The following is a 20,007-nucleotide window of genomic DNA, read 5'->3' as shown; positions in this document are numbered from 1 at the left end:
TGTCCAACCCACACAGGAGTGGAAAGGCCAATTCACCTCACACAGGGAGAGCTGAGAGGAAAGTCCTGATTCGAGGAACAAGCTCAGCTGTGCAGGAACAGGGAGGTGGGGCCTGTATAAAGCCAGGCAGCTGCTAGAAAGAGGGGGGCTGTTGCTGGGAAAGGCAGCAGGGAAGCAGGCTGCAGTTGCACCTTTGATCGAGGGAGTTGGAGGCTGGCAAACGGAGGGTGAGGGGATCCAGCTATGTAGGAAGAAGCCCAGGGAAACAGCAGCAAGGGGTAGGATGGTACAGAGACCTTGGCTGCTTGTTCGAGGCATCTGGGTGTCAGGAAGCACAGAGCGGGCTCCAAGCTTGTTTGGAACCCAGTGTAGAGGATGAGCCTGGATTCCCCTACCAGCTGCTAGGAAGGGAAAAGGGCACAGGAGATACCAGCCACACAGCAGGTCTGGAAAGACTTTGAATTCCCTGGAAGGGGAGAATCTTAGTAGCCTGGCTTTAGTGCACAAGTTTGATCAGAGCTACCGTGGATACGTCTGCTGAGGCTGAAACCACGATGCCGGCTCTGGTGTAGATGTGCTGCAAGATTCTACCACCCTGCACTAGTTCCAAGCTTTGTCTGGAAGCTTTAAACAAGCTTGGAGCCCGCTCTGTGCTTCCTGACACCCAGATGCCATCACAGCCAATGCAGGATTGCGCCCTTAAACCTCAGCTACCCCAGCCTGTGGCCTCCTGGTCCTATGGACATTGGCTTCCACTCCTGGGATATTTTTGTATTGCACCACAGAGAGTTTATTTCCAGGATGTGACAATGAGGCATTCATCTGTGTCTGGTTGTATAGATCGGGGGAGATGCGGCTGTAGGAGAATTGAACCCAGGGGACCTAATTCTGGATGGGAGACAGGCTGCAAAGTCTTGTATATTACAGAACTCACAAGGGCGAGGAGAAGCAGCTCAGGTGTGCAGCTTGAGCACCGATCTTTCTGCTGAGCTGATACAGTAAATCTAGAACTCAGCGAGGTGCAGGAGATGCTCAGATCAGTGTTTCCGCCAGGCATTACTTTGCATTTATCAATATCAGAGTTTCATCTTCTGGAGTGTTAAGCTCTTTCACCCAGTGACAGGTGGTGAGGTCTCTCTGAAGTCCCTCTGTTTTCTCTGATCCTGACAGACCTAACTAATCGAGTGACTGACATCCCCCAGCTTTGCAACCCCTTGACCATCCCCCTTTCCAGATCATGAATATATTAAACACCAGCCCTAGTGCAGAACCTTGTGCAGCCCACTGGCCACTGCTGACATTTTGTCCTGATGAAACTGACCATTAAGTCCTACTATTTGTTTCCTGTCTCTTAGGCAGTTTCTGTTCCAATCTAGTACTTTACCAGTCACCCCATGAATACTTAGGGCTTTTCTAAACAGGGAAATTGACCGGATGGTTGTTCCCAAATAGGTCTCCAGGTGGACACACTATTCCAATTAAAAATCACTTTATTCCAGAATAATTAGTGCACTTTCAAACAGGAGTAATTATTTTGGAATAAAGTCACTTTTAAAGTCAATATCCTGGTCAGTTTACCCAAGTAGACAAGTCCTTATTTTCCTAAGAAACTTCTGGTGAGGACCTTGTCAAAAGCTCTTTGAAAGTCAAGAGGCTGGGACAGTGGTGTACGTATTAGCGTATCTGTATTCTTAGCACTTGGGATTTGTAGCCTTGTAGATTTTACTGGCACAATGCAACTCCCAAATCTAATCTGTCCTTCCTGTATAGTTTACAGTCTGGTGTTATAGTATTCCATTGATTTGGGAATTCTACCACCTACTGTGTCAGGTCTTCTGTCAGAGTCTATTCCAATTCACCTGCTTGTTGCTTTCACACTTCTTGCATTTGTAAATACACATTTACAGGTTTTATTTTTGACCATCTGCCTATTTTTATTTAACTCCTTCGACACCCTTTTTCAGACTTTATTTTTGTGATCTTACCCTGTCCAGCCTCCTGATCAGCTGTAATGTGTGTCCTGTCCTTTACTGCCATGGTTCTCAGCCAGGGGTGCACATACCCATAGGGGAATGCAGAGGTCTTCAAGGGAGTACATCAACTCATCTAGATATTTGCCTAGTTTTACAACAGGCTACATAAAAAGCACTAGCATCCTCACTACAGGGCTGCCCAGGGGTGGGAGCGGGAAGTGAGGCAATTTGCCCCAGGCCCTGGGCCCTGGTCTGGTGGTGATCTGGGTCTTCATTGGCTTTTTGGCAGTGGGGGGCCCTTCAGTGCTGTCGAAGATGCGGAGCAACTGAAGGGCCCCCCGCCGCCAAAATGCCGCTGAAGACCCAGACCGCTGCCGGGTGAGTACAAGCACCGCAGCTCCCTCGCTTTGCCCCAGCCCCCCTGAATCCTAGGGTGGCCCTGCCTCACTACCTCATCTCTATCCACCGCCCTCTGCAGTTATCTGCGCCATCACTGGAGTATCACAACGGCACATCCAGAATTTCCTCACACATGAGATTTTTTCCCTTGTCCCCTCCCTGCCAGGAAACATGTAAAGGCACCGTCAGTAATGGACACCACAGGGAGATAGTAAGTCACTTACCTTGGGTCCCAGGTTGACACGGCTGGTCTGATGTTGTCATCTTTGGATGAAGGTTTAATGCCACGTATCCTTCTTGGTCCTCCATTGGCCAGGCTTGTCTCGGGTTTGAATTCTTTTCAGCAGATACTCAGAGGAGGGAAAAGATCCAGCTACCAACTAACCCACAGACTCTGCAGCTCAGGGCTCACACCTCCAGAAGTAGCACTGACCCTTCTCATGAGAAACCACAGGAAGTTCAGACTCTGAACACAAGTGACACCCAATTCCTCCACCTCCCCCAACACCCTTGAGCCCATCACTAGACCCCGCCAGCATCTCTCCTGCAACTTCTGCCGAGTCCCAGCAAAGTTAGCTTTAATTTCATGGGTAGGGTCTGAAGTCAGTGGTGCTACACAGAGTAGAAAACCCTGTACGTAGTAGTAAGTGTTTGCAGGATCAAGCCGTTAGTTGTGACAAAGGAAATTACAGCAGAGCACTAGCTCTGCTATAGCAATGTCTTAGAATAGCTTTCTGTTTAAAGGTTGACTGGTCAAAGTGCTCTGAAGTCCACATGGATATTTGAATTGCTTTGAAATGTGGTGTGTCTCATGGGGCTGGAGCAAGGCATGGCTAGTCATCCAAATTTGAGGTCATTTGACCCAGGGGTTCCTGAGATGCAGCCCCCACAAAATAATCGATTTTCTTAAGGTTGACTGATTCTATCAACGTTTTTTGTGCCGACCTAGTGTTCAAACCATGGCTCTGATTGTGGCCCATGTGGTCTGAATCATGGCACAGCTACCCCAGCTAGTGCATGGCACCCACTGACTCTGCTGGAGCAGGGCTGAAAACAGTATCGCAGAAGAGTTTAGCTCTATCGATAGCTACATGCCTAATGCTCATGCACTGCACATGTGGGACAGTAGGCGAGAGGGTTTTCTAGTCTACCAGCTCTCACGGCAGCTGGGTGCATTCGGGGGCTCTGCAGTGATCAGTGAAGGTGACCAACACCTAGCTGGGGTCAGGCTGAATTGAACTCAGGGCAGAAATCTGAAAAATGTCTGTAGCCATGTTGCTAAAATCTGCCTCTGTGTCAATGGGGTTTTGTTTTTTTGGGAAATGTAACCTGAGTATGGCAGATCATTCAGAAGTTGCTGGAACTAGTTTTGAAAAGAAAATAAATTGCACATGCAAATGCTTGCTGGGAGGAGGGGGTGAGGGGTTTGGGGCTGAGACAAGGGAAGAGAGGGGTTATGGGGAGGAGGATAAATGGGGATGAGCGGTAGGAGAGGGCTTGGGGGCTGAGGTGAGGGGGAGGAGGTGGGGGCTAGAGGAGTGGGAGCCAATGCCCTAACAGCTTGCAGTGCTTGTCTCAGACCCCTGCATGCCCTCCTCTGGGCCATACTCCTCAACGCTGCCTCCTTTGGGATGCCACTGACGTCACTTACTGCTGATGTCCTTTACCCCTCAATGAAGAGGGAAAAACAATAACAGAAAATGTGGAAATGGCAGAGGTGCTTAACGATTTCTTTGTTGCGGTTTTCACCAAGAAGGTTGGTGGCATTTGGATGCCCAACATAGGGAATGCCAGTGAAAATGGGGTAGGATCAGAAGCAAAAATAGGGAAAGACCAAGTTAAGAATTACTTAGACAAGTTAGATGTTTTCAAGTCACCAGGGCCTGATGAAATGCATCCTAGAATACTCCAGGAGCTGACTGAGGAGATATCTGAGCCATTAGCGATTATCTTTCAGAAGTCATGGAAGATGGGAGAGATTCCGGAAGACTGGAAAAGGGCACATATTATGCCCATCTATAAGAAGGGAAATAAGGACAACCCAGGAAATTATAGACCAGTCAGCTTAACTTCTGTACCAGGAAAAATAATGGAGCAAATCAGTAAGGAACCTGATGGGCAGGATCCCGTGGGAGAATAACATGAGGAGGAAAGCAGTCCAGGAGAGCTGGCTGTATTTTAAAGAATCCTTATTGAGGTTGCAGGAACAAACCATCCCGATGTGTAGAAAGAATAGTAAATATGGCAGGCAACCAGCTTGGCTTAACCGTGAAATCCTTGCTGATCTTAAACACAAAAAAGAAGCTTACAAGAAGTGGAAGATTGGACAAATGACCAGGGAGGGGTATAAAAATATTGCTCAGGCATGCAGGAGTGAAATCAGGAAGGCCAAATCACACTTGGAGTTGCAGCTAGCAAGGGATGTTAAGAGAAAGAAGAAGGGTTTCTTCAGCTTTGTTAGCAACAAGAAAGTCAAGGAAAGTGTGGGCCCCTTACTGTATGAGGGAGGCAACCTAGTGACAGAGGATATGGAAAAAGCTAGTGTACTCAACGCTTTTTTTGCCTCTGTCTTCATGAACAAGGTCAGTTCCCAGACTACTGCACTGGGCAGCACATTATGGGGAGGAGGTGACCAGCCCTCTGTGGAGAAAAATGTGGTTCAGGACTATTTAGAAAAGCTGGACAAGCACAAGTCCATGGGGCCAGATGCGCTGCATCCGAGGGTGCTAAAGGAGTTGGCGGATGTGATTGCAGAGCCATTGGCCATTATCTTTGAAAACTCATGGTGATGCGGGGAGGTCCCGGATGACTGGAAAAAGGCTAATGTAGTGCCCATCTTTAAAAAAGGAAGAAGGAGGATCCAGGGAACTACAGACAAGTCAGCCTCACCTCAGTCCCTGGAAAAATCATGGAACAGGTCCTCAAAGAATCAAATCTGAAGCACTTAGAGGAGAGGAAAGTGATCAGGAACAGTCAGCATGGATTCACCAAGGGCAAGTCATGCCTGACTAACCTAACTGCCTTCCATGATGAGATAACTGGCTCTGTGGATGAGGGGAAAGCAGTGGATGTGCTATTTCTGGACTTTAGCAAAACTTTAGATACGGTCTCCCACAGTATTCTTGCCAGCAAGTTAAAGAAGTCTGGGCTGGATGATTGGACTATAAGGTGGATAGAAAGCTGGCTAGATGGTCGGGCTCAACGGGTAGTGATCAATGGCTCCAGGTCTAGTTGGCAGGTGGTTTCAAGTGGAGTACCCCAAGGGTTGGTCCTGGGGCCGGTTTTGTTCAATATCTTCATTAATGATCTGGAGGATGACGTGGACTGCACCCTTAGCAAGTTTGCAGATGACACTAAACTGGGAGGAGTGGTAGATACGCTGGAGGGTAGGGACAGGATACAGAGGGACCTAGACAAATTAGAGGACTGGGCCAAAAGAAACCTGATGAGGTTCAACAAGAACAAGTGCAGAGTCCGACACTTAGGACGGAAGAATCCCATTCACTGTTACAGACTAGAGACCGAATGGCTAGGAAGCAGTTCTGCAGAAAAGGACCTAGGGGTTACAGTGGACGAGAAGCTGGATATGAGTCGACAGTGTGCCCTTGTTGCCAAGAAGGTTAATGGCATTTTGGGCTGTATAAGTAGGGGCATTTCCAGCACATCGAGGGATGTGATCATTCCCCTCTATTCAGCACTGGTGAGGCCTCATCTGGAGTCCTGTGTAGGGCAGGCAGCCTGCCAGTCTAGTTTAGTACTACCCAGATTGCCTCCCCTCCCCTCAAATCCTCCTTTGTATCTGCAATTCCTTTCAGGCAGCGAGAGCCCTTCGTTCATCTGTTCTCTGCCCTGCAACAGTTGGTGACACTCTCAGCCGCTGCAGTAGGTGGACAGTGGAGTCAGGAAGTCCAACGAAACTGTATCTTTCCGAACGGTGAGTGGGGAGGGGAGATGGGGAACTGGTTCTTGGCTGCAGCTGTGTAGAGTCAGCACCAAGACTGAGATTTGGGATCTAGGTTGATGCTCTGACTACTGAGTAAGGGGATTGGTGGGATGTGGGTTTGGGAGAAGGGGTTGGTCAGGGCGGGTCCATCTACGCTGACTTCCACCATGTTGGATGTCTCCAAATCCAATCACCACTATTGCGGTGTATACTGTAGTGAACTGGGCTAGAGCTTTATAACTATCACATGCAGCATGCCCACTTCTTGTTCCAGATACGTTTTAAATGGAACTAACCCTGTCTGTCAGTAAATGCCTTCTTCATTTTTGAACAAGACATCAGTATATTGCTCTTTGGCTGCAAACCTATCATTGATTAAAGCACCATAAACAGATGATATATTTAGGTCCCCCAGGAGGAAAAAAAGAAGAGGTTGCAATTGTACATTTCTGTGATCAAATCACTTCAAATTAGAGTCTGTTCTAGCAAACAAACGGATTTCTAACCAAATGAGCTACAGATTTACCCCGGCACAATTAAAATGAAATAAACCATACCAAGAACAAGGCAGCAGGAACATAGATAATCTAAATGTATCCAGATCTATCTATCTATAGCTATCCATAACTAGTATCCACATCTGCATTTCTCTATACCTAAATATATCTAGATTTTTACATTAAATTTATGAAGGGCTCTGAACAATCTAAACTCTGGGGGCGTTTCTGGGGAAGATCTATTCCTGAAAGGAACAACTAAATGCATAGCAGAGGGGGTGTTGTTTATTATACACCTAAACACTTGTTTTAGGAAGGGGTTACCCCCGCATGCCTTTGCTTCCTACTTCGTAAAGCGCCCAAGGAATGTAGGAGTCCTTTTTATGTATAAGCCCTTTCTGGACAATTTCACTTCCAGGATCTCCTGCACCAGCAGTGCTCGCATTGCAAACGGTGGGCCTGATTCTGCCCCCCAAAGAGCTCCCCGTCCCCCTTGATGTCGAAGACACCCTGCTGTGCTGAGATTATTACCCTGCCATGCAAGACGGGCTAAGCTTTTGAAGCAACAACAGGTGAATCCTGATTATGGACAAAGTATAAATGTCTCATTTGATGGCCAAGGGTAGTCAAGGAAGCGCCAGTCGAATTCTGCACCAGAGTTAGTTTCTGTGGGTAAATGTTCTCTGATTATGGGAACAATCTCTTAGCAAAATATTTCCTTTCGCCTCCTATCAACTCACCAAACGGCAATGTTACCAGAATACCTTTGGGTATGTGTGTAACTGCACAGATTGCATGGTGCTTTTCCTTTCAGCCAGCTAAAAGCTGTTCTCTTAATGAATTATTGATTTGTGAAAATTGGACAGCAGACTTAATTAAAGCGTAGAGAAAATGTGTTTACCATATTGTAATTGAACTCATTAGGGCTAGGGCTTTTTGTTTTTTAAGCAGCCGTCTTCTTCTGAGCATCAAATAATGTATGGGAGCTGCTTATTAGGAAGGCAAAAAGCTATTGTAAATCAATTCTTCGGATGAAAAACATGACTTTGGGGGGAAATAAAACACTTTTTAGTGTTTTCTCTGCTGTTTCCTAGGCAGGGAGCGGGGTTGAACCGCTCTCCACATTGCAAGTGGTGCTTGATAGACGTGCAGGAGGCTGGAAAGTTTGGGGGGATTTTTGAGTTGTTCTTGCCACGAGAAATGTGATGGGAGAGAGGTCAAGAGGGGAGACGTATTCCTAGCAAGGAGTTGACGTTGTGGCTCCAATACCACTGCAGTTTAGGCAACCCTGGGCCCTTCTGAGAGTTATTAGTGGAGGTGGATGAGGGGTGCTTGTTTTAAGGAAAAGCATATTTCAAGTCTAGGGACAGGGCTAGGGTGTGGGGAGGGAGTTTGGGGGCTGAGGGAGGGCAAGGATAGGAATATGGGGGTGAGTGGGAGTGAAGTGGGAGGTGGGGAGGGGGGTTGGAGGAAGAAGGGAAGGGGGATGGAGTTAGGAGGCTTGGCAGGAGGAAATGAGCAGGGCCAGCTCTATGTATTTTGCCGCCCCAAGCACGGCAGTCAGGTGGCTTTCAGCGGCGCGCCTGTGGGAGATCCGCTGGTAACGCAGATTTGGCGGCATGCCTGCAGGAGGTCTGCCAGTCCCGTGCCTTCGGTGTAACTGCCACCAAATTGCTGCCGGAACCATGGGACCGGCAGACCTCCCGCAGGCATGACACCAAATCTGCATTACCAGCAGATCTCCCGCAGGCGCGCCGCTGTATGCCCATATTTATATTCTATGATTTGTCCTCTTTCCCCCTTACTTTAGAGTCCTAGTATGTACATGGATGCTGTGGTGGAGAAGGAACTGAGTGGCAGTTGGGACCACACTGCCCTTTATAGATTTGATACAGGAGCTGGAGGGCAACCAGGCATGTGTGTGGCCTCAACAAACAACGCTGGCCAAAACACCCCAATCTCAAGCACATGGGGTGCATGCACACCAAGAGTGGAATATACGGATAGACAACAACTCTCAAACGCCAGTTACTGTACAGGTAAGTAACTTTTCTATAAAATGTTAATGACAGTCTCAAGAGTGGACTAGCTGGGGATTTGTGTGGTGGTTGAAGTATGCTGGCAGAACTGTGTAGAGTACACAGCACGATTCTGTACAATATTTGCATGTGGACAGCACTCATGAGAATCTGTTTCACTGGGAAATTGTGAATATTTGCACGTAGGTCTCAAAGTCTATTTTTGTATCTGTTTTCTAAGATATTTCAATTCCCTTGTGGTAGGATTTTGGTCACCTTCAGTGATTATAAAGAAGATGCAGGGGAAGAGGCCCTTCACAAGTGTGAAATGCAGAGCACGGTCTGACACCTGAGATCACACAGGAAAGAAGCACAAGGTAAACCATTGCTTAGGCAGGCTCCTGTCACTTCTGTAGTAGATAATTTCCACTATGGTAGTGGAGCAGACAGAAAAAATACCATTAAATAAAAGTAACTTGAAGCCAGAGTCTCAGGTAATATTTGCCTACCAGGGAAGTGGGACAAATTGCATGATGATGTTGCATTCCATTGAAATATTTCAATGTAAGGGTATGTAGCTAAGTCATTTAGGTCCCAATCTCCTTGTCCCTACAGAACACTAATAATCTCTAGCTGCATTACATTTTGTTAATAAACTGTGTTAAAAGAATATTATGGTTGCAAAGTCAAGCACTCCAATTAAGAAATGCTAGAATTAAGGTTGCCTGTGTGACCTTAATTTTGCCCTTTTGTGCATGCACTGCGTTACTGTCTCTAATTACCTGATCACCTACTATTTTTCCATAGACCCCCTGCTTTATTCATTACACCTGGTGATCAGAGTGTGTTCCAGAGACTGTGGAACCTCTTCCTCATTTGTTGAGGAAGTAGGAATTTGTGCTGTGAATAAAACGGAACTGCCGGAAGCATAGGTGCTGACTTCTCCTCTAGTGGGGGAGGGGAATCGGCCTCCCCCCTTCTGCCCCAGGCTCCTCCCCCATTCCACTCCTTCCCCCAAACCTCTGCCCTGCCTCTTCCCCACCTCCCCCCATCTCTCCTGGAGCTTCCTGAATTACACAAATCAGCTGTTTGTGGCACTGGGGAAGTGCTGGGAGGGTGGGGGAGGGGTTGGTAAACAGGGCCACCAGCAGGCAAGAGGTGGGAGGGAGAGGAGGGAGACGGGAGTGTGTGTGGCACCCATGGAGTCAGCACCTGTGGCCGGAAGAGAAAGGTGGATCTCATTGTTTAATGTAGTTGGATGCAGTCTGAAGAATTGGATTCTAACCCAGCCTCTGCCACAGAGTTCTTGTGGTGCTAAGCAAGTCACTTAAACCAAACTTTTCATAGGTGGTCACCAATTGTGTGTTCCTCATTTTCTAGGTGCCCAGTGTAAGACTCAGAGGGGCCTGTCTTGCAGAGGTGATGAGCACTCAGTGCTCAGGCTGTTACTGAAGCTGAGGGGGGCTGTGCTTTGAACATATAAAGTGCTATAAAAATGCTAGGTAGTCTGTAAAAAAGGTCATAGACGTCTCTAGTTCGGCACCCAAAATTCGTGTCCACTTTTGACAATTTTGACCTTAATCTCCCTTTGCCTCATACCCCATCTATAAAATGGGAATAATAATACCACTTTGCCTCTCAAGGGTATTGCAAAGATCAATTCATTAATATTTGTGACGCATTCTGATACCGTGGTGAGAGAATCATAGCTTCCAGGACAAAATTAATTCTATTCAGTGCAGTGTTCGGTTGGTGTGAAGTAAACCAGGCCTGGTTTACATTTTGATTAAGGAGTATTTAGTATTTCATTGTATACTCAACGACCCAGTCACAGAATGAGTCCTGTAGAAAGATGTGTGTGTGATCATATTATAAAAGATTGTATCCTAATCCATCCACCCAAGAGAGGTAAGTTAAGATTTCATGGGCAACCTTAACACAGGCATTTCCTACTATTGAGTGCTTGACTTTACAATCTTATCTTTCTTCTAGAATAGGTTTTTAATGTAATTTATTAATGTTTTTAAACTGAAAACAGAAATTCCATCACATGGATTCATATTGACCCACATCTTAAGTTATCAACAGCATCTAGACTGTTTGGAGCTACCTCCCTCTCCTTCCTTCTGGGTGGTAGCCATGTCCTCCAGTTCCGCCTGCTACGCTCCTGGTCCATCCTGGTACTGACTTACTTGGAACTCAGGTAAGTAGCTAATCAATTCTTTATTATAGACTAGAGGTGACAGACACTGAAGCTGTGCATCGAGCAGACTCACAGTAAGGTAATCTGACCAGCAGATAGCGCCAAAGAACTGGTAACAACATACAATATCTAAACTGGCAATTGACCAATCAATACAGAGCCACATGAGGGAACTGTTAGGTGAACAGCTTAACCAATCAGCAGAGAGCCTTATCTGTTAAATCAACTAATCAACAAATCAACAGGTGTAAGGTAAACAGGCAGGGCCGCCGGGGGGGGGGGGCAAGTGGGGCAATTTGCCCCGGGCTCCGCAGGGGCCCCCAAGAGAACAGCTGAGGCTCCCACCCCAGCCCCTCTCCTGGAGCCTTAGCGCATCCAGCAGCGTCCTCAGACAGCGCCGCAGCGTGTCTCCGCCGGGGCCCCTGAGCCCCGCTCCACTCAGAGCCGCTTGATGAGGGGGTGGGGCTGCGAGCTCCGGGCTGAGCTCAGCTGCCTCCGCTCGGCGAGGAGCTCCCAGCCCCGCCCCCTCACCACGCGGCTCGGAGCGGGGCAGGGCGGGGCTCAGGCCGTGCCGGAGACACGCTGCAGCTGTTCAGCGAGGCGCTGAGGCTCCGGGTGAGGAGGGAAGCCGGGGGCGGGGGTTGGCTAAGGGGCAGGGAGTCCTGGGGACAGGGAGGGGGCAGAGGTTGAGGGGGCAGGGAACAGGGGGGTTGGATCATGGGTGTTCTGGGGGGTCTGTCAGGACTCAGTGGGGGGGTGGATAGGGGACAGGGAGCAGGGGTGGGGTCCCAGGGTGGTGGTTCGAGAGGTCTCTGGGGGACGGTGAGGGGACAAGGAGCAGGATGGGTCGGGAATTCTAAGGCGGGCAGTCGGGGGCAGGAAGTGGGTGGGGGTCGGATAGGGGGCAGGGCCCGGCTGTTTGGGGAGGCAGAGCCTTCCCTACCCTGAAGCTCATTCAGCAGTTTGCGGCTTGCAGAAGAGCCAACCTGTGAGCTTTTCCATTAGGGCTCCCATCCCTTTCACTTCTCAAATGCCAAATTATAGTCTGTATTTAATTTCAGTGCCATAGGGAGATTCATGTCAGGGGAGGGCAGCTTCATTTAAAATTAGCCACTGGGGGGAGGAATCACATGAGAAGAGCAATATCCTTCCCAACCCTACCAAGGGAGACCCCCCTCCCCTGCATTCCCTGAGGCTCCAGAGGGGTTAATTCAGTGGTTCTCAAACTTTTGTCCTGGTGACCCTTTCACATAGCAAACCTCTGAGTGCGGACCCCCCCCCCCTTATAAATTGAAAACACTTTTTATATATTTAACACTAGTAGAAATGCTGGAGGCAAAGCGGGGTTTGAGGTGGAGGCTGACAGCTCGCGACCCCCAGTAATAACCTTGTGACCCCCTGAGGGGTCCTGACCCCCAGTTTGAGAACCCCTGGATTAATTTAATTTTAGCACCCTGTGTCCATTCACATGCATGTGCTATTTTGAGCATTTCAGTTTTGACAACATAGGCTCATCCCAGATTCTGGAACAAGCTCAAATTCTCAGTTCGTGGACTATGTACATAAGCTATAGTAAAGACAAACCCACAGTAACCATCTTCAGTTTGTGAGGGACCCCATGGAGCCAGTCTCTAGGAAACAGATAAATGCATGGAGATTAAGTTCATTAATGGCTATTAGCCAGGATGGGTAAGGAATGGTGTCCCTAGCTTCTGTTTGTCAAAATTATGGAGACTGATATGAGTCAAGGAAGCCAGCAGAGTATCAGAAACCTGGAAAAATCTCTGCCTGGATGGGCTCAGGCCTTTGATTACAAGCTGAGGTAGTTCAAAAGTTTTGGATTTTTTTAAGCAGAATTTTTTTATTGTTTCTTTAAACAGTCAAACACAGCAAGAGGCAAATATTTGGCCACACACTTCTGAAACCTCAAAACACTTTCAGGTTTTGGCAGACTAATTTCAGCTTTTCAATTAAAAAAACCATAACAAATTTTGAAGGAAAGCAGACATTGTCCGTGATTTTTTTCTGCTTTTTAAAAACCCCTAGGTTTTTATTCAGAAAAAGTTTTGATGGAAAATATTTGTCCAACCCTTTTAATGAGCTTTAGTGCCTTTTAGTACTAGCTGATGCTGAGAACCAGTGATACCTTGTAAAGAAGTTTTCTCAAAACTGGGTTTGTGCTGAGATGTGGAAGGTTTATTTTTCCCGGGGCGCCTGTGGAGGGGAGCAAGTGGGGCAATTTGCCCTGGGCCCTGCAAGGGCCCCCAGGAGAAGATAGTATTGCAATTTTTTTATAGAAAGGGCCCCCAAAATTTCTTTGCCCCAGGCCCCCTGAATTCTCTGGGCGGCCCTGTAAACAGGTACCTTTCACATGAATCATAACCATAAGCAAGATTCTGAGACCTGTGTACCTCAGGCCAGAAGCCCTTTCTGTACCTGTGCAGACTCTCAAAGATCATTCAACAAATGGACACCTTGACTGACAGCCTCTAGGTTGCACTCACTCTGCTGGCCGTATCCTGTTAGCACAGCAGCCTACGTGGACTTTTATGCCCACAGCACAGATCTCTGCCACTTGAGCTGACAGAGCACCTGGTAGCAGTCATAGACTGTTATCTTCTGTATGAATCAGGCACTAGAGGAAAATGAGACATATACTTTGCCAGCAATTTGCTGACTGCAGCGGAATGTAGAAATTCAAAACTCCTGGGTTCATTTCCAGGGTCTGGGGTGGGGTAGTGTGCACAGACCTTTCAGCCTCTGCCTTTGCCTTGCCTCTATTATCAAGCCTTCCCTGGCTCTTGCTGCTTTCCCAGCTACTGTCTCTCCTCCTCTTCTCCCCCCCCCCCGCCCCGCTTCTGTTTCTCATCCTCCTTAATTCCTGAAAACACTCCTCACACCCATTCTTCACCCCTCTGTATTTCAAATCAGGCTGCTTCCTCCTTCTCCTGGATGCCCTCAGGGTGAGCACTGAGAGCACAGAAAATAATCATTCCATATCTGACCTCTCAGTACTCATCCTCAAAGGAAACCTGCACAACACCTAGGAGCTTAAATTCATAACTTTGATGGACACACACAAAAAATTAAGGACTTAATAAGGATACTGGGTTTATATCTCTTTACAACAATCTGTAGCCCACAATTTCTCCTTTGCCCTATGACTGCGGGTCTTCATGGCCCACTTAATTCTGAAGGGTGCCTTGTAATGTGCTAACTCCTATGCTTAACAATCTGTTCCACCTTGCATTTTGCTCTTATTACCATTCCCAGACCTGAAGAAGAGCTCTTTGTAGCACCGAAGCTTGTCTCTGTCTCTTCCATTAGTTGAAACTGGTCCAATAAAATTCTCACTTACTTTGCCTCTCTCGTATCCTGGGACCAATACAACTACAACAACACTGCAGATCTCCCTGAACTCAGTTCTGATGCCTGACTCCACAGTGGTCCTGAGCAGCAATTGCAAGGAAAGGCTTGCTCAGCCCCGGGATAGAGCATGTTCAGTTGCTTTCTGGGATGGCACATGTGAAGTCCTGTCACATATAGGGCTGGGATGGGATGGAATGGAGCATGCTCAGTGCTGTGGGGGTTTAGCAGTGGAGCTCTAACAAGTCTCTACTGAAACTGTGCAAAGTGCAATTTGTTAAAGGCTCCTAACTTGGCCAGATTTGGGTGGCTTTTCACGGGAACAGCCAAAGCCATTCCCTGATACTAGGGTGATTTCTCCCACCACCCTCCCCCCCGTGTCAAACTGAAGTCCCTGCTCCAAAGCCTGGAGGTGCTAGAGCTTCTGAAGAAAATTCTCATCACCAGGTCATTAACATGGGTAGAACAATATGTTTTTCCCTAACCTCACTCTGAAATGGCTGAATATTTTTGCTGAAACTTTCAAAAAAACAACATAAATTCAGCCTCGGGCAGACACACACCAGGAAATTTCAACACAAACAGTTAAATCTGGCAAAGTTATAAGAAACTGAAAACAGGGTCTTATAATGGAAAGTGTCAAGCAAATTTGAAGCATGGGTGTCATTGCCTGTGTCACCTATAATACAGCACTTTTTATCTATATCTCTACTGGTCTGTAGCAGAAGCCCCTAGCTCCACCACCCTGCTGCAGGGCAGAAGTCCTGCGCTCCCCCCCAGTCTGGTAGACAGAGAATGGGGGGTACATGGGGGGCTGCGCAAGCCGCACTTTCACTGTAATGAGATGCATGTGGCTCATGAGCCACGGTTTGGCCACCCCTGCTCTACACAGACCCACACACGCTAAAAAGCAAGGAAATGAAAAGTTCAGGCCAGCAACTGCACATAACCTGTGCCCAGTCCCCCAGCAGTGACACCTCACCGACAGCATGACCCCCCCACACCACACAGACTGTACCAAGGCCTTAATTCTGCCCCAGTCAGGACAGAAACTAGACAACTGGCCCACGGTCACAGAGGGAGTCTGGGGAATTGAACCCAGTTCCCAGAGTCTCCAGCTAGCACCTTAACTCCTAGCCCCTCCTTCCCCATCACTTCATTCTTCCATGTCATTTACAGACTTTCATTCAAAATACTTCCAAAGACACAAACCAGGTCTGGCTTGGACTCACTGTTACATCCCCTGCGAGGAATTGCACTTGGGTGGACGGCTCCGTGTTCAATCAAACACTGTGAGTGTTTTTATCCTCCGAGTCCATGTGAGATGTGCAGCAGGGGGCACATGGCTGCTGCTTTCCAGCATTGGTGAGAGCAGAGGCTGCGTACGGGCGCAAGGAATGTTAAGTGCTAGGCAGATTCCTCTGCACAGAGAGATGCATCCTGAGCCTCATTCAATGGCTTCCACGGCAGTTGGGCTAATCCTGAGGGCTGGGTTATATAAGAGCAGCCATACTGGGTCAGACCAAAGGTCCATCTAGCCCGGTATCTTGTCTACCAACAGTGGCCAATGCCAGGTGCCCCAGAGGGAGTGAACTTAACAAGCAATGATCAAGTGATCTCTCTCCTGCCATCCATCTCCACCCTCTGACAAACAGGCTAGGGACACCATTCCTTACCCAGCCTGGCTAATAGCCATTAATGGACTTAACCACCATGAATTTATCCAGTTCTCTTTTAAATGCTGTTATAGTCCTAGCCTTCACAGCCTCCTTAGGCAAGGAGTTTCACAAGTTGACTGTGCGCTGTGTGAAGAAGAACTTCCTTTAATTTGTTTTAAATCTGCTGCCCAGGTTTTGTAATCTGGACAAGTGTTTTCCAGAAATAGTCCTAGGCCAACCAGCTGCTACTAAAGGATCATGGGCTAGGAAGTGTTTTATCAACTAAGGCACTGTAGGAACAATTCAGCGGTTAAGGAAGAAATTTGAGAGTTGTCAGAATGAGGAAAAGCTGCTAAAAATCTTGTTCAAAAATTCCAAACAATGATTCTTTATTTATTTTGTTTCCCAGGTTCAGTGTAAAGGATCCTGCTGAAGAAAAGAACAGCTGCGGGGTGATAAAAGCAGATAGGATTCATTTTGAAACCTGCAGCAGGGCCACCCAGAGAATTCAGGGGGCCTGGGGCAAAGAAATTTTGGGGGCCCCTTCTATAAAAAAATTGCAATACTATCTTCTCCTGGGGGCCCTTGTGGGGCCCACGGCAAATTGCCCCACTTGCTCCCCTCCACAGGCGCCCCTGGGAAAAATAAACCTCCTGCATTTCAGCACAAACCCAGTTTTGCGAAAACTTCTTTACAAGGTATCACCGGTTCTCAGCATCAGCTAGTGCTAAAAGGCACTAAAGCTCATTAAAAGGGTTGGACAAATATTTTTCATCAAAACTTTTTCTGGATCGAAAACCAGGGGTTTTAAAAAAGCAGAAAAAAATCACGGACAATGTCTGCTTCCCTTCAAAATTTGTTGTGGTTTTTTTGATTGAAAAGCTGAAATTAGTCTGCCAAAACCTGAACATGGTTTGAGGTTTCAGAAGTGTGTGGCCAAATATTTGCTGCTTGCTGTGTTTGATTGTTTAAGGAAACAATAAAAAAATTCTGATTAAAAAAAAAATCCAAAACTTTTGAACCACCTCAGCTTGTAACCAAACACCTGAGCCCATCCAGGCAGAGATTTTTCCAGGTTTCTGATACTCTGCTGGCTTCCTTGACTCATATCTGTCTCCATAACTTTGGGTTCATTTAGGTTAGAACATAAGAACAGCCATACTGGGTCAAACCAAAGGCCATCCTGCCCAGTATCCTGTCTACTGACAATGGCCAAAGCCAAGTGCCCCAGAGGGAGTGAACCTATCAGGTAATGATCAAGTGATCTCGCTCCTGCCATCCATCTCCACTCTCTGAGAAACAGAGTCTAGGGACACCATTCCTTACCCATCCTGGCTAATAGCCCTTAATGGACTTAATCTCCATGCATTTATCTGTTTCCTAGAGACTGGCTCCATGTGGTCCCTCACAAACTGGAGACGGTTACTGTGGGTTTTTCTTTACTATAGCTTATGTACATACTCCACAAACTGAGCATTTGAGCTTGTTCCAGAATCTGGGATGAGCCTATGTTGTCAAAACTGAAATGCTCAAAATAGCACATGCATGTGAATGGACACAGGGTGCTAAAATTAAAATTAATCCAGGGGTTCTCAAACGGGAGGTCAGGATCCCTCAGGGGGGTCACGAGGTTATTACTGGGAGTCATGAGCTGTCAGCCTCCACCTCAAACCCCGCTTTGCCTACAGCATTTATAATAGTGTTAAATATATTAAAAAGTGTTTTCAATTTATAAAAGGCGGGGGGGGTCACATCAGAGGTTTGCTATGTGAAAGGGTCACCAGGACAAAAGTTTGAGAACCACTGAATTAACCCCTCTGAAGCCTCAGGGAATGCAGGGGAGGGGCGTCTCCCTTGGTAGGGTTGGGAAGGATATTGCTCTTCTCATGTGATCCTTCCCCCCAGTGGCTAATTTTAAGTGAAGCTACTACCCTCCCCTGACATGAATCTCCCTGTGGCACTGAAATTACATATACACTATAATTTGGCATTTGAGAAGTGAAAGGGATGGTAGCTGTAGACGGTTTGGACTCACCCCTGCGGCGCCTCCTGCTGGTGACTCTGGGAATTAGCTCTGTTCCAGCACGGAGCGCCCTCTGCAGGCTGGTGATCCGCCTGTCCTCAGGCCCCTGTGTCCCTCCCTGGACCCGGTGCCCTTTCACATGGGGTGCTGCCTCCTGGCAGTAACTCCTTTCTCTTAGGGTCTCCCCTCCTTGGGGAACCCCCACCCTCTATCCCCACCTTGCCTCAGTATTGGCTACTGCCAGTCATTGTCTAGCCCCACACCCTGGGGCAGGCTGCAGTATCAGCCACTCATCACTGGCAAGGAGGGTTTGGACCTGCTGCCTTGGCCTACCCCTGGGCTGCCCTCTGCAACCCCCAGTACCTGTTAGCCCTTCGCTAGGCCACAGCCTGGGGCTTTCCAGGCTGGAGCTCCCCAGCTCCTCTGCCTTTCCCCAGCCCTGCTTCACTCAAGTATCCAGTCTCAAGCTCCCTGCAGCTAGGCCCTTCTCTCTCTGAAGGCAGAGAGAGACTGTCTGTGCTTCTGGCTTCCCTGGCCTTCTTATAAGGCTCTGGGGCTCAGTTTGGGGCGTGGCCCCAGCTGCAGCCACTTCCCCAAGCAGCCCAGCCTAAAGGCTGCTTTCTCCAGCCTCGGCCCCTTCCCAGGGCTGTTTTTAACCCCTTCAGGGCTGGAGCAGGGGTCCACCCTGCTACATAGCCCTAATGGAAAAGCTAACAGCATGGCTCTTCTGCAAGCCTCAAACTGCTGAATGAGCTTTAGGGTAGGGAAGGCTGTGCCTCCCAAACAGCCTGGCCCTGCCCCTTATCTGACCCCCACTCACTTCCTGCCCCCGACTGCCCCCCTCAGAATCCCTGACCCATCCTGCTCCTTGTCCCCTCACCATCCCCTAGAGACCCCACCAACCACCACCCTGGGACCCAACCCCGGCGCCCGGTCTGCCCCAACCCCGATCCAACCCCCCCAGAATGCCCATAATCCACCCCCCCGACTGCCCCCCCCAACCTCTGCCCTCTCCCTGTGCCCTGACTGTCCCCAGGACTCCCTGCCCCTTAGCCAACCCCCCTGGCCCCAGCCTCTTACCCCCGGCGCCCTCCTGACCCAGAGCCTCAGCGCCTCGCTGAACAGCTGCAGCGTGTCTCCCGCGGGGCCTGAGCCGTGTGGTGAGGGGGCGGGGCTGGGAGCTCCAGCAGGGCCTGAGCTCCACCCCACTCAGAGCCGCGTGATGAGGGGGCGGGGCTGGGAGCTCACGCCGAGCGGAGAGAGCTGAGCTCAGCCTGGAGCTCGCAGCCCCGCCCCCTCACCACACCGCTCTGAGCGGGGTGGAGCTCAGGGGCCCCGCCGGAACAACGCCGCTTGATGTGCTAAGGCTCCAGGATTGGGGCAGAGGCGGGAGCCTCAGCTGTTCTCTTGGGGGCCCCTGCGGAGCCCGGGGCCCGGGGCAAATTGCCCCACTTGCCCCCCCCCGGGCGGCCCTGATTCGGTGTCTCACCAGAAGAGGTGAAGTCAGACCACTCAACTGCAGATGTGTCCTGAGGACTGGCATGACCTGGCAACAGCTGATCTACATGTCGCCGCCAGGTAAGCTTCTCTGCAGTCCGGACTGTGTAGGAAACAGGTCCTGTTTGAGTGATGATTGTGGCAGGGACCCATTTAGATCTGGAAGTATAATTCCAAGCCAAAACTGGCTGTCCCGGGCTAAAGGTTTGCTCTTTTGCTCTGGGTGCCTGTCTGATAACTTGATTTTGCCGCTGATGTTGCACAGTTTGTCGGGGTTCAGAAGGTTTCAGCAGATCAAAGCAAGTGTGCAGCTGTCGTCCCATCATTAGAAAGGCCGGAGATGCGTGGATCGTAGCATGAGGTGTGTTTCTGTAGGAAAGTAAGAAGGTATCCAGACGCTTTTGAATGGAGTGTTGTCCCCTTGCTGATT

The 20,007-nt window shown here is 48.8% G+C and overlaps 2 protein-coding genes across 4 annotated transcripts in view; both read right to left on the bottom strand.

Annotated features, from left to right (window-relative positions):
- The window catches only part of LOC120394448 (C-type lectin domain family 2 member B-like), a 1,239,960-nt gene that overhangs the window by 334,738 nt on the left and 885,215 nt on the right, over positions 1–20,007 (bottom strand). The window lies entirely within an intron of this gene.
- LOC120394442 (killer cell lectin-like receptor subfamily F member 1) overlaps positions 1–20,007 on the bottom strand; it is a 100,301-nt gene that overhangs the window by 9,468 nt on the left and 70,826 nt on the right. The window lies entirely within an intron of this gene.

This window comes from Mauremys reevesii, unplaced genomic scaffold (assembly GCF_016161935.1).
Source record: "Mauremys reevesii isolate NIE-2019 unplaced genomic scaffold, ASM1616193v1 Contig6, whole genome shotgun sequence".
NCBI lineage: Eukaryota > Metazoa > Chordata > Testudines > Geoemydidae > Mauremys > Mauremys reevesii.
Note: the sequence above shows the minus strand (reverse complement) of the source record. Positions and strands in the feature narration are given on the sequence as shown.